This window comes from Uranotaenia lowii, chromosome 2, assembly GCF_029784155.1.
Source record: "Uranotaenia lowii strain MFRU-FL chromosome 2, ASM2978415v1, whole genome shotgun sequence".
Lineage (NCBI taxonomy): Eukaryota > Metazoa > Arthropoda > Insecta > Diptera > Culicidae > Uranotaenia > Uranotaenia lowii.
This window is the reverse complement of record NC_073692.1, coordinates 136,592,644-136,606,363: the sequence shown is the minus strand read 5'-3', so window position 1 is coordinate 136,606,363 and position 13,720 is coordinate 136,592,644. Positions and strand designations below refer to the sequence as shown.

The window sequence follows — 13,720 nt, the reverse complement described above, 5'->3', positions numbered from 1 at the left end:
CATTGGTCTCTGAGGTAAGTACAAAGTGAAGTACTGTCTATTTTCCTAACTGGTATCAGCATACACCACTTACTAAATAGGTCAGTGGTCACCAGTATGTGCTGATTTCCCTTCTTACTTCGCGGGAGCGGCCCTATATAATCTACCGCGATGATTTGCCAAGGGTGAGTGGTAAGTTTCTGGTCCCCCATGGTCGGTACGACTGGGACCGATGCGGGTTTAGTTTCTTTACAGGTGGTACACGCTTTGATGTATTCCCGGATTTCTTTGGTCATTTTTGGCCAGTAATATTTTAACTTAACCTTAGCTATCATTTTGTCTGTTCCAAGATGCATTGATTCGTCGTGACATTCCCTAAGAACCAAAGCGCGTTTTTCCGGAGGAATTACCAATTTCCACTCAAACCGATGATCATAGGGGAGGTTTGGGGTGGACACAAATTTGTATAGAAGTCCATCCTTCACCTGGAAGTCTACGTATTCGTCCGGCTGATTCATAACCTTCTTCCTCAGGTCGTCATACCACGTTGAGACCGTTTCGGCTGACACTGCAGCAACACACCTTGATAACGCATCAGCAACCACGTTGTCCTTGCCTTTCCGGTGCTTGATGGTTATGTCGTATTGCTGCAGAGCCAAGCTCCAACGACTGCAACGTGATGAGGTCTTCCATTTGGTACGAAGGATATGGGTCAGAGCAGACGAATCCGTGACCAAGGTGAAGTGTGATCCTTCTATGTACCCACGAAAAGCTTCGATGGACAAGAGAGCAGCCAAAGTTTCTTTTTCACAAGCATGGTAATTCCTTTGAGGAGTACTTAGCTTGTGCGAAAAATAAGCTATGACCCTCTCCTGGCCATCTTGGCTTTGCGTCAGTACGCCAGCGACGGCTACGTCACTGGCATCGGTTTGAATGGTAAATTCCTTATCAAAGTCAGGGCTAACAAGTATGGGTGATGTAATAAGCTTTTCTTTTATTGAACAGAAGGCCTCTTCCGCCTGGTCAGACCAGGTTATGGTTTTCCCTTTTGTTTTCAATAAGTCTGTCAACGGGGCCGTCGTCCCGCTGAAATCTTCGATGAAACGGCGATAATAGTTAGCCATTCCTAGGAACCTGCGCAATTTGGTGACGGTTATTGGACGTTCGTACTCAACGATGGGTCGAATTTTTTCTGGGTTTGCGCGCAAACCATCAATCGATAGTAGGTATCCTAGGAATGGTAACTCGTTTACACCGAAGTGAGATTTGTCCAGGTTAATGGAGAGATTGGCCCTTCTAAGTCTTTTGGCTATCTCGGCTAATAGTTGCAGATGGTGTTCCAATGTCTCACTAACTACAACTATGTCGTCGAGATAGACAAAGACAAACGGTTCCAATTCTCCATTACCTAATACTAAATCCATGGTTCTAGCGAGCCGACTAGGACTATTTACCAATCCGTATGGACATCGAGTAAACCTGTACATTCCTGATCCTTGAATGCTAAAGGCGGTATAATTTCGAGATTTGGGTTCTAAGGGGATTTGGAGGAAAGCCTCCGACAAATCTATCGTACTTAAGTACTTAGCTCTAGGTAGTTGCCCTAATATCCTTCCAGGATGAGGTAGCGGATATGCATCTCGAACGGTTCGCTCGTTCAACTTACGAGCATCGAGGCAGAGTCTGACTTTTCCAGAGGGCTTGATAACAGGAACCACCGGCAGCGACCAGTCCGACTGACAACGTTCGATGATTCCTATCTCTAGCATCCGGTTGATCTCCTCTACCACTTTCTCTCGTATTTTTGGGGACATTGTATAAGGGTACTGTCTAACGGGTGGTTTAGCTTTCCATTCTGCAGCTATTTCAATGGAGTGTTGCGCTAGCGGGGTGATTGGTAAGTAACCAGGTTTGGCCACTTGGAATAGGCGTTTGATTTCTTCTAGCTTTTCGGTTTCTTCAGGGGTAAGTATATATTCAGGGGTTCTAGGTTCAGCGCCACTCTCTTCATGCAGAAGGGCACACTGCACCTGAGGATATATATTGAATTTTGACCAAAAGGTCATACCTAAAAGGCAATCAATTAGCAGATCTTTTATGACAAGTGTGGGAACTATTTTAATTTGATTTTCAAAATGGTAAGGAATGAAAATTTCACCCAAAATGGATAATTTACCCCCATCAGCCGATCTTAATTCCATCTTCTTCTGCAAAGCGTGTAATTTTGCATTACGCAAACGCGTGTGTAACTTATCACTGATTAAAGTCTGATTGCTACCTGAATCGAGCAAACCTTTGATGCGTATATCATGAATGTACACCCAGGCGTATGGACGATTGTCGCCTGAGTTTTGAATTGTAATTTCTAGGATTTCAGATGTCTCGCTTGTATACCAATCTGGGTCAACTGGTTCGCAGTTGAGTAAACTTAGTTCAGGTGTGGGGGAGTTTACGCGAGGTCTTTCGACTCTCGGCGCTTTTCGAGTGTCGGACGACCGTTTTTTTGGCAGTAAGGACAGTTCTGTGTGTCGAAGCCTTTGAAGCCACAGATGTAACAAATTAGACCATTGAGCGATCTGCATTCTTCCACCTGATGATTGACCTGTCGGCAATTCAGACACACGTTAGCGGGTGGTGGTGTGAAACCCTCAACGAGGTATTCGATTGTTCGACGCGGTCGCGACGGACCAGGTTGGTTCTCTGGCATAGGAGCTTTCTTCGGCTCAGAAACTGATCGAGCGTTACCGGAATTCTTTTTCAAGGAGTAATTTTCGTGGGATGGGTTTTTAGGTTTATCGCGCCAGTTTTCATTTCGATTTTGATTGGATCGTGGGTATCGTGAATGTTCGGATCGTGAGTTTACTGGGTTGTTTTGTGTAACAAGATTAACGGCGCGTTCTGGGGCAAATACTTGATTGTACATGGCGAAATTTGAAGAATCGATAACGTGGCCCGCTTCAATTAGCTGAGGTAGATCAAAAATCGGTTGCCATAAAAGAGATTTCTTATAATCGTTTCTAAGATTGCGCTTTACTATTTCGAGTTTTTCACGGTCTTCCATTGGATGCATCATGCTTCGGAACATTTTGTCCATCGCAAAATAGTAATCTTGGAAGGTTTCATTTCTTTGTTGCCTCCTTTGATATATTTGAAACCGAAGAAGGGCATCTAATTCCGGATGGGCAAAATTGCGTTTTAACTCCCATACTAGATGATGCCAATTCATCAAACGACCGGGGTAAGGATGTCTCATGCTCATATACCAGCTTTTAGCTGGTCCCTCAAACAAATGAAACGCTGAGTCGAACAGTTCTTGTTCAGACACGCGTTCTGAGAGCGCCAATTGCTCAACTAATGCTAAAAACTCGTTTAATTTTGTTCCTCGATCTGTACCGGAGTATTTTTCAATTTTCCATAACGAAACTGGAAGTGTTTTGTGGGCGACCGCGACGTTTCGGTCGGGGAGATGCATGCAAGGTGGAACATTATAAGGTGGGTATGGGTTCGGATATGATACTGACGGATGTATATTCTGTGGTGGAACCGGAAACGAGACTTGCGGCCTAGCTGTGGTTTGAGAAAACGTGGGTGGAGATTGGCTAAATGAATTTGGCCACTGTGACATTGTCACCTGGTACGAGGCAAGCGTAGTAGGTTCGAAAAGGGCTTGGCCGCGCGAATATGGTAAGTTGGGCCATGCATTCGGCATACTTTGGGGTGTAATAGAGGTGGATACTTTAGTAGGTATCAATGACATCGAATTTCCGTTAATTGACGATCGGTTGAACCACGGCTGGGTGAAAGGGTATGGTGTGGGATCTCTAATACTGTCATAACTGGCATATTCTGTTAATTTGTTAGGGTATGGGGTCGTAGTAGGATTTATCGATGAGCGCGGTACACTTGAAACAGGATTATAATCCGAAGTAATCGCGGGGGTGGTTATTGGCCTAGCATATTGATTGGTCACGACAGTACACTCGACGGTGACGTCAGTGAGCCTCGGAATTGTTCCGGTATAAGGTTCATTACTTGTATTTTGGTTGATCAACGGATTTGTTACGGTAGTTTTTTCTAAATAGGTTCGTTCATTCGAGGATGTTTTACTGCGAAGTTGGATAAGTTCCTTTTCAAGTGCAATTAACGAATCGCGAAAGATATTAACATCAGGTTTTTCAAGGTCTGTCGAGATGAGGCCCATTCTCTTCAGACATTCAATGGCTTCTTGTTCCGGCGATGAGTTACCTCTCTCTCCCTCCTCAGCCTTGTCGAATAACTCATCAACTATATCCTGAATCGCAGTGGTATCTGGTATATTTGAAGGGAAATATTTATCTAAATGGTCGCAAACACGGGTTAAGAGTTTACCAGCTTCTTCATTAATCGGGGCCAAAGCATTACTTCCTAAAACGGCCAACCGATTAGCTAAGTGCAGTAATGTATGTTTCACTTTAGGAGCAACTCTATTAGAATTCAAAACGGATTGTTCTAAATAAATGACTCTGTCTCGACAAACACTTATTTCCTCCTCTGGAGTACTCGGTACAATCATTTCCGGTGTACCTCTTTCTCTCTCCTGCCTCAATAAATCTCTTAAGATCCGTCGACGTCTGGTCAAGGATCGGTCACCAGTAACTTCTACACTTCTCATTATCAACTCTGAATCTAAATCATTCCCTTCAAGCAATTCAGGGCGCAATTCTTGGTATCGGTTTTCGAATCTTTGTCTCAATCCTGTAGCATTTGTCGCCATTTCGGACGCACAAGTACTAAAAAACTGAGCAGAATAGAAAAGTTAAATGAAAAATAATACAAATCAAGAAAGTTAAGATCCTGTAATCCTGCTATGAAAAGTAACTAGGCGAAGTACTGAACGCAGAAATACTTAAATGGTTCTCCAATCTGGTTAAATCAGAATCTCCCAGCCCCCCTTACTGGTCAAACGGTTTCTTAGCGGACTTTTGGAAACAGCTGAAAACGAAATTGATCTAATCAAGACAAGCGACAGTTGGTCTTGAGTCTCCCTGAGGAACGTTGGAAAAAATATTCTGGCCAAAGACTAGAATATTTTTTCCTTTTCGATGGATCGCCAATTGAAAGTTAATGACTTGGTCATCCACTTCCTGCCAGCTCAACTCAAATACTCACGTTCTCAGGGTCGGCGCACGTTCTCAGGGAGGACGGAAACGACCAATCGCTGCTTACAAAGCGGACAACACAATAAAGCAAGACAAATTACAGGGCTCATTAAACACTAAATTTACAAGAAGATAATTACGATTTTGACATTTATTTTTTTAACTTGCCATTTTTATGCCTTCACCGGGGTCTCCCGTCCACAGTCTCGATGGCCATCGTTCGCTTCGTTTTCCGGGAGTAGCTATCCGATTTCCTCTGAATTCAGCCCTGATGTGAAACCGGGCTGCGTTCGCTGAACTCTGCTGCTATGGGCCAACCACGCTACGAATAATGTTGACCCGGAGCTGGTAGTCGAACCACGGCTATGAGGATGTGCGCCGTGACTCGTCTGGTGTATTCCGGCCTAACCGGAGATTTTCAAACAGTGGCGTCGTTTCGGAGCTGCTTTAAATGGGGTAAGCAGTGCGGTCGGGATATGTAGTACCTGGCAAAGCGTGCGGAAACAACGGAACGCTTTCCAAGACGGATGGGGATTGAACCGTGCACAAACAGCGAACACAAATTGACGGCGTGTTAAGCTGCACCTCACACAATCCTGTCCCACTACAGTGGTTATCGCACAGGACTTTTAGTTCACACGGTTCGCTCCCTTTTCTTCGGCTCACCCGGCCGGACACTCCGCACAAACTCCGAACGGTAGATCGCGTTATCGGTGAGGGTTTTAATTTTATAAAAATAGATGTTATTCGTTTCCTGATCCCGATACAAGTGAACGAGACATCCGCCGTCGTTCACGCATCAACCTCCAGATTCCCGCTCTTTTCTCTCGGGTGTCTGGATCCGGTGTCATAAATGTCAAATGACACCTGTCATTTGACGGTCAACCTCGATTAGGGCATATTGGGCAAGCTGATTTTTATAGCTAATTTGAATTTTAAATCTATTTACATAATGAGCCAAAATTAACAAAATTAGAAAAAACAAAACGCGTAAACAAAACAAAACCTCCATTGAATTGATACCGAATGTAAACATTGTTTGAATCGGTAACAAATCTGAAATCTGAATCTGAAATCTGAATCTGAAATCTGAATCTGAAATCTGAATCTGAAATCTGAATCTGAAATCTGAATCTGAAATCTGAATCTGAAATCTGAATCTGAAATCTGAATCTGAAATCTGAATCTGAAATCTGAATCTGAAATCTGAATCTGAAATCTGAATCTGAAATCTGAATCTGAAATCTGAATCTGAAATCTGAATCTGAAATCTGAATCTGAAATCTGAATCTGAAATCTGAATCTGAAATCTGAATCTGAAATCTGAATCTGAACTCTGAATCTGAAATCTGAATCTGAAATCTGAATCTGAAATCCGAATCTGAAATCTGAATCTGAAATCTGAATCTGAAATCTGAATCTGAAATCTGAATCTGAAATCTGAATCTGAAATCTGAATCTGAAATCTGAATCTGAAATCTGAATCTGAAATCTGAATCTGAAATCTAAATCTGAAATCTGAATCTGAAATCTGAATCTGAAATCTGAATCTGAAATCTGAATCTGAAATCTTAATCTGAAATCTGAATCTGAAATCTGAATCTGAAATCTGAATCTGAAATCTGAATCTGAAATCTGAATCTGAAATCTGAATCTGAAATCTGAATCTGAAATCTGAATCTGAAATCTGAATCTGAAATCTGAATCTGAAATCTGAATCTGAAATCTGAATCTGAAATCTGAATCTGAAATCTGAATCTGAAATCTGAATCTGAAATCTGAATCTGAAATCTGAATCTGAAATCTGAATCTGAAATCTGAATCTGAAATCTGAATCTGAAATCTGAATCTGAAATCTGAATCTGAAATCTGAATCTGAAATCTGAATCTGAAATCTGAATCTGAAATCTGAATCTGAAATCTGAATCTGAAATCTGAATCTGAAATCTGAATCTGAAATCTGAATCTGAAATCTGAATCTGAAATCTGAATCTGAAATCTGAATCTGAAATCTGAATCTGAAATCTGAATCTGAAATCTGAATCTGAAATCTGAATCTGAAATCTGAATCTGAAATCTGAATCTGAAATCTGAATCTGAAATCTGAATCTGAAATCTGAATCTGAATTCTGAATCTGAAATCTGAATCTGAAATCTGAATCTGAAATCTGAATCTGAAATCTGAATCTGAAATCTGAATCTGAATTCTGAATCTGAAATCTGAATCTGAAATCTGAATCTGAAATCTGAATCTGAAATCTGAATCTGAAATCTGAATCTGAAATCTGAATCTGAAATCTGAATCTGAAATCTGAATCTGAAATCTGAATCTGAAATCTGAATCTGAAATCTGAACCTGAAATCTGAATCTGAAATCTGAATCTGAAATCTGAATCTGAAATCAGAATCTGAAATCTGAATCTGAAATCTGAATCTGAAATCTGAATCTGAAATCTGAATCTGAAATCTGAATCTGAAATCTGAATCTGAAATCTGAATCTGAAATCTGAATCTGAAATCTGAATCTGAAATCTGAATCTGAAATCTGAATCTGAAATCTGAATCTGAAATCTCAAATCTGAATCTGAAATCTGAATCTGAAAGCTGAATCTGAAATCTGAATTTGAAATATAAATCTGAAATATGAATCTGAAATCTGAATCTGAAATCTGAATCTGAAATCTGAATCTGAAATCTGAATCTGAAATCTGAATCTGAAATCTGAATCTGAAATCTGAATCTGAAATCTGAATCTGAAATCTGAATCTGAAATCTGAATCTGAAATCTGAATCTGAAATCTGAATCTGAAATCTGAATCTGAAATCTGAATCTGAAATCTGAATCTGAAATCTGAATCTGAAATCTGAATCTGAAATCTGAATCTGAAATCTGAATCTGAAATCTGAATCTGAAATCTGAATCTGAAATCTGAATCTGAAATCTGAATCTGAAATCTGAATCTGAAATCTGAATCTGAAATCTGAATCTGAAATCTGAATCTGAAATCTGAATCTGAACTCTGAATCTGAAATCTGAATCTGAAATCTGAATCTGAAATCCGAATCTGAAATCTGAATCTGAAATCTGAATCTGAAATCTGAATCTGAAATCTGAATCTGAAATCTGAATCTGAAATCTGAATCTGAAATCTGAATCTGAAATCTGAATCTGAAATCTGAATCTGAAATCTGAATCTGAAATCTGAATCTGAAATCTGAATCTGAAATCTGAATCTGAAATCTAAATCTGAAATCTGAATCTGAAATCTGAATCTGAAATCTGAATCTGAAATCTGAATCTGAAATCTGAATCTGAAATCTTAATCTGAAATCTGAATCTGAAATCTGAATCTGAAATCTGAATCTGAAATCTGAATCTGAAATCTGAATCTGAAATCTGAATCTGAAATCTGAATCTGAAATCTGAATCTGAAATCTGAATCTGAAATCTGAATCTGAAATCTGAATCTGAAATCTGAATCTGAAATCTGAATCTGAAATCTGAATCTGAAATCTGAATCTGAAATCTGAATCTGAAATCTGAATCTGAAATCTGAATCTGAAATCTGAATCTGAAATCTGAATCTGAAATCTGAATCTGAAATCTGAATCTGAAATCTGAATCTGAAATCTGAATCTGAAATCTGAATCTGAAATCTGAATCTGAAATCTGAATCTGAAATCTGAATCTGAAATCTGAATCTGAAATCTGAATCTGAAATCTGAATCTGAAATCTGAATCTGAAATCTGAATCTGAAATCTGAATCTGAAATCTGAATCTGAAATCTGAATCTGAAATCTGAATCTGAAATCTGAATCTGAAATCTGAATCTGAAATCTGAATCTGAAATCTGAATCTGAAATCTGAATCTGAAATCTGAATCTGAAATCTGAATCTGAAATCTGAATCTGAAATCTGAATCTGAATTCTGAATCTGAAATCTGAATCTGAAATCTGAATCTGAAATCTGAATCTGAAATCTGAATCTGAAATCTGAATCTGAAATCTGAATCTGAAATCTGAATCTGAAATCTGAACCTGAAATCTGAATCTGAAATCTGAATCCGAAATCTGAATCTGGAATCTTAATCTGAAATCTGAATCTGAAATCTGAATCTGAAATCTGAATCTGAAATCTGAATCTGAAATCTGAATCTGAAATCTGAATCTGAAATCTGAATCTGAAATCTCAAATCTGAATCTGAAATCTGAATCTGGAAGCTGAATCTGAAATCTGAATTTGAAATATAAATCTGAAATATGAATCTGAAATCTGAATCTGAAATCTGAATCTGAAATCTGAATCTGAAATCTGAATCTGAAATCTGAATCTGAAATCTGAATCTGAAATCTGAATCTGAAATCTGAATCTGAAATCTGAATCTGAAATCTGAATCTGAAATCTGAATCTGAAATCTGAATCTGAAATCTGAATCTGAAATCTGAATCTGAAATCTGAATCTGAAATCTGAATCTGAAATCTGAATCTGAAATCTGAATCTGAAATCTGAATCTGAACTCTGAATCTGAAATCTGAATCTGAAATCTGAATCTGAAATCCGAATCTGAAATCTGAATCTGAAATCTGAATCTGAAATCTGAATCTGAAATCTGAATCTGAAATCTGAATCTGAAATCTGAATCTGAAATCTGAATCTGAAATCTGAATCTGAAATCTGAATCTGAAATCTGAATCTGAAATCTGAATCTGAAATCTGAATCTGAAATCTGAATCTGAAATCTGAATCTGAAATCTGAATCTGAAATCTGAATCTGAAATCTGAATCTGAAATCTGAATCTGAAATCTGAATCTGAAATCTGAATCTGAAATCTTAAATCTGAATCTGAAACTGAAATCTGAATCTGAAATCTGAATGTGAAATGTAAATCTGAAATCTCAATCAGAATCTAAATCTGAAATCTAAATCTGAAGTCTGTATTTTAAAATCTGAGTCTGGAATCTGAATGTAAAATCTTAACAGCTTTTTACGTTTGTTAATTTTGAATAGAATATTTGATTGGCATGTGTTCCGTAGTGGGAGAGGGGGTCGGTTAATGCCCCTAATTTTTTATTTGGGAAAAAATTGTTGACGATGCTTTTTTTATCTAGGAATACCTACGTTGTAAATAATCTTTTTCAATTTCATTTCTTAAAAATTGCATTGGTGCAGAAATCTTCATATTTTTAATTCAATAAATTATGACTTATCTTTTCTTGTTAATTAAAAAAATCTTCAGTTTTTCTTCATGCAAGTTTCTTCTCCAGAATTGATACGTTGGCAAAAGTTGAATGCAACTTCCATAGGGTCCAGGAACCTAGTGTTGTCCCAATCTGTACAACCTCATGGGCGTTCTTAGCGCTGACGCTGAGTTCCGGGCACTCATGATGAGTGCCCGGATCTTCGCTTTTGTGTTTGTGAATCCATCATTTGCTTGTGCTACTCGATTTGGCCTGACGATTTGGGGAGGGCTAGTTTTGAGACAACTTTCAAACCGAGTGGTTCAGCTTTCTCCTGGTGATTGTTGGAAGGTTTTTATTGTGGTGAAGCCCGACACGGAAGTTCCGTTCTCTGCATCGACCAGTTGTGTGTGATCTGTCTGTCTTTTTGTCAGCGGAAATCCGTTTTCCGGATACTGTTTGTCCCGTGCGTGCGTCCACAATTGTGAAATTGTTCCCGCAAAAGCCAAGAGTCAAAGTGCTGAATCCCCCCACGAGTTGTGAATTTCAAGTGGAAAAGTGTGTCTCATGTTCCCTTCCCTTTTCTTTCTTTTTTGTTGCTGCTTCTGAGGAAGATCCCACTTGTCAAGCGTGTGGAAGAGCATTGGTGCACTAAATTTTGTGAAGCTGGAAAAGCTTTTTGTAGTTTTCTTGTGATCGAAATTGGGCTATTCTTATGACAGCAAGTGGGGTTTTCCCGAAATTCGAGCGAATTTCGTGATGAAATTGCTATAGAAGTGGCTCAAAAAGTGTATCTGTCAATTTGTGTGTCTTCTCTACCCATGATGATGAGTGTTTCTTCATTTCTCTTTTTAAGGTGAAAGTGTCGTTGTGTTGGTGCAATCGAGCAAGCAAGCCAGCCAAGAGGCCAGCAGATTTGCCGTAGTGTGTGCAAGCAAGTCAATTGATACGCGAGAAGAGTATCAGCCAGCGGGGCAGTAGCAGAAAAAAATTGGTCAAGTGTTTCCAGCAGCAGCAGCAGCTGAGCTAAGAAGAGCAGTGGCGTTGTTGTTATTCCATTTGTGAAAGATTCCCCGAAAGTTGCGAAAATTGAGCAACTGGTGATTAAACAGTTCCCAAAAACGACGTTCTTCGTACTTTTGTGGTGATCTCGGAACACGACAGCGCGCAAGTGCTCGGCAGACTAGGATCGACTTCACCGTAACACGGTCCCAACCCGTTAACACGTCTTATTCAATGTGTATGGCTATTGTGGTAAGTCGAAATTTCATTATAAGAAAAAAAATTACAATTACACCAACAAATGTTCGCTTGATGAGTGTGGCGTATTGAAGTAAAATTATCTACCTAATTGGTCCCCCATCTTTTAGATAACATTTTATATTCAATGCAGGTATACTTTACCACACAGATAAGGTTTGGTGAATCTTGACCTCTAGCAAAGGAAAAAACAGTGAAACAAAATTAATATTTTGAATGAAATTTTGAAATGCACAAACATGCACCGCTTATCACATTGATATCAATGGCGATTTTTGATGTTTTTTTTCCAAAATTTATTATCATCAACTTAAATTTTGACTAACAATTGCTAAAAAAATCTCAAAATTTACATCATTTGCGCCACAAAGATAATTTAAAAAAGAAAATTAAAAAAAGATTTTTAATCTAGTACCCTGATAATTTTGAATACACTTGCGTTCAATCATCTTGATTCTCTAAAAAAAAAATACCTTCAAAAAAGGATTCCACTTCTGAAATTCTATCATTCTAAATACTAGACTAAATTTCTAAAAATTCAAAAATTAGATGGAAATAGACACTGTTGTTTAATATAATGGATGTTTAAAACTTTACTGGCATGAATTTGAATTATGATCTACTTATCCTCGACTGTCCCATTATGCTACCGTTTTGGTCTCATTGAGCTATTGTTTGAAACTTTAAAATCGCTTTACAATGCCTTGTTTTGCTATTGGGTGAATTGAATACCATATCATATTGTTGATCTGAAAATTCAATTTAATTAAAATGGTATCTTTAATTTCTAATTCTAACTGTGATACCTATTTTTGCTAACGAAAAAATGTTCCACACCATGGCATGCCAACATTTTCTATGGGCCGGCCAAATTTTAGTAATGAGTTATGCAAGCACACAACTATTTTTTTTTAGTCAAAGCAAACAAACCTGTTCTTCATTTTTTCTTTATTTGTCTAAAATAAATTTTAAAATGTTTAAAATATATCTTACCGTTTTTTCACTTTACAGGGAATTTTAATTTTTTTGGATTTATTAATCCTATAAATGACAAAAAGTGCATTATATACAGAAAGTTGAACAATTTAATGGTCTTTAAATTAAATAAAAAACCATCATAATTACAATTTTTGCATTTTAAACCAAAACATCACTTTCAAGAAAAAGAATGTACAAAACGTACTATATCTCATAAGTTTTTAGAATCACAGATTAGATTTTTGTTGTTCTTTGGAATAATCTCAAGATTTACTCGTACTTAACAAAAAAAGGTTAACACATTTTTTATCATTCTTTTGAAATTTTTTGATAATATAAAATTTTGATTTGAGAAGTTTATCAGGAAAACTTTCCTTGAACAGGATAAAAATTATTTCATTTTAATTAAAATTTATAAAAAAAATACGTGTACCTATTTATTTATATAAAAAAAAGTCGCCCATTTGCACGACTAATTTCCTTTAACCCTCATCCGCATTAGATTTCATTACCCTAATCAGCACTAGGAGTGTCAATTTGACACTCCAAGCTGAAATCGTCATAACTCTTTTTATATCTAACCGATTACAATGCATCCAACGCATCATCATTTCGTCTGTTGGCTTCGCTCTCTGACCAAATCACCACCCACTGTACCTACTCGGAGAGCAAACAAACACGTTTTGCTGGACGCGCTGCTTGTAGTTCTAGAAATTCAGGAATGATTTTACGTTTATAATTTTCATATTTTTGTGAAATCTCACAGCGTGAGAACACCTCACTAGAATGTAGATTAAATTCCCTTTTCAATGAATATAGTTTTGATTGCTTCAAACGGCGAGAAAGCACTGAAAATCCGGGTACAACCTGACGATGGACCACAAAAACTGATAAAATTTCAATTAGTGAAAAAACCGCGCAAAGTAGTCAACTTTGAAAAATTCCAGTAAATTCAATTTTTGTTGCATCGAAAATCTAAAGACAGCAAAATGTTAGAATTTTAATAAAGTTTGTAGTCATATTTTTTTTAAAACTCTACCACCGCTCAAACAGTATTTACTAGCAATCGAATGAAAAGTAGGTTTTTCAGACCACTTTTTTGAACTTTTTGTGACCATTTCATTAAAAAAAATTTAAAACTTTGCTCCATGATGTAGACATTAACTTCAGCTTTCATATAATT

General features: G+C 37.7%; 1 protein-coding gene across 2 annotated transcripts in view; it reads left to right on the top strand.

Moving 5' to 3' along the window:
- Window positions 1-10,606: 10,606 nt before the first annotated feature.
- LOC129744606 (PRL-1 phosphatase-like) overlaps window positions 10,607-13,720 on the top strand; it is a 209,873-nt gene continuing 206,759 nt past the window's right edge. For both annotated transcript variants that reach the window (XM_055737227.1, XM_055737224.1), the window contains exons 1-2: window positions 10,607-10,857; window positions 11,156-11,553. The gene's annotated coding sequence lies outside the window, so the exon portion shown is untranslated. The remainder of the gene's footprint in view (window positions 10,858-11,155; window positions 11,554-13,720) is intronic.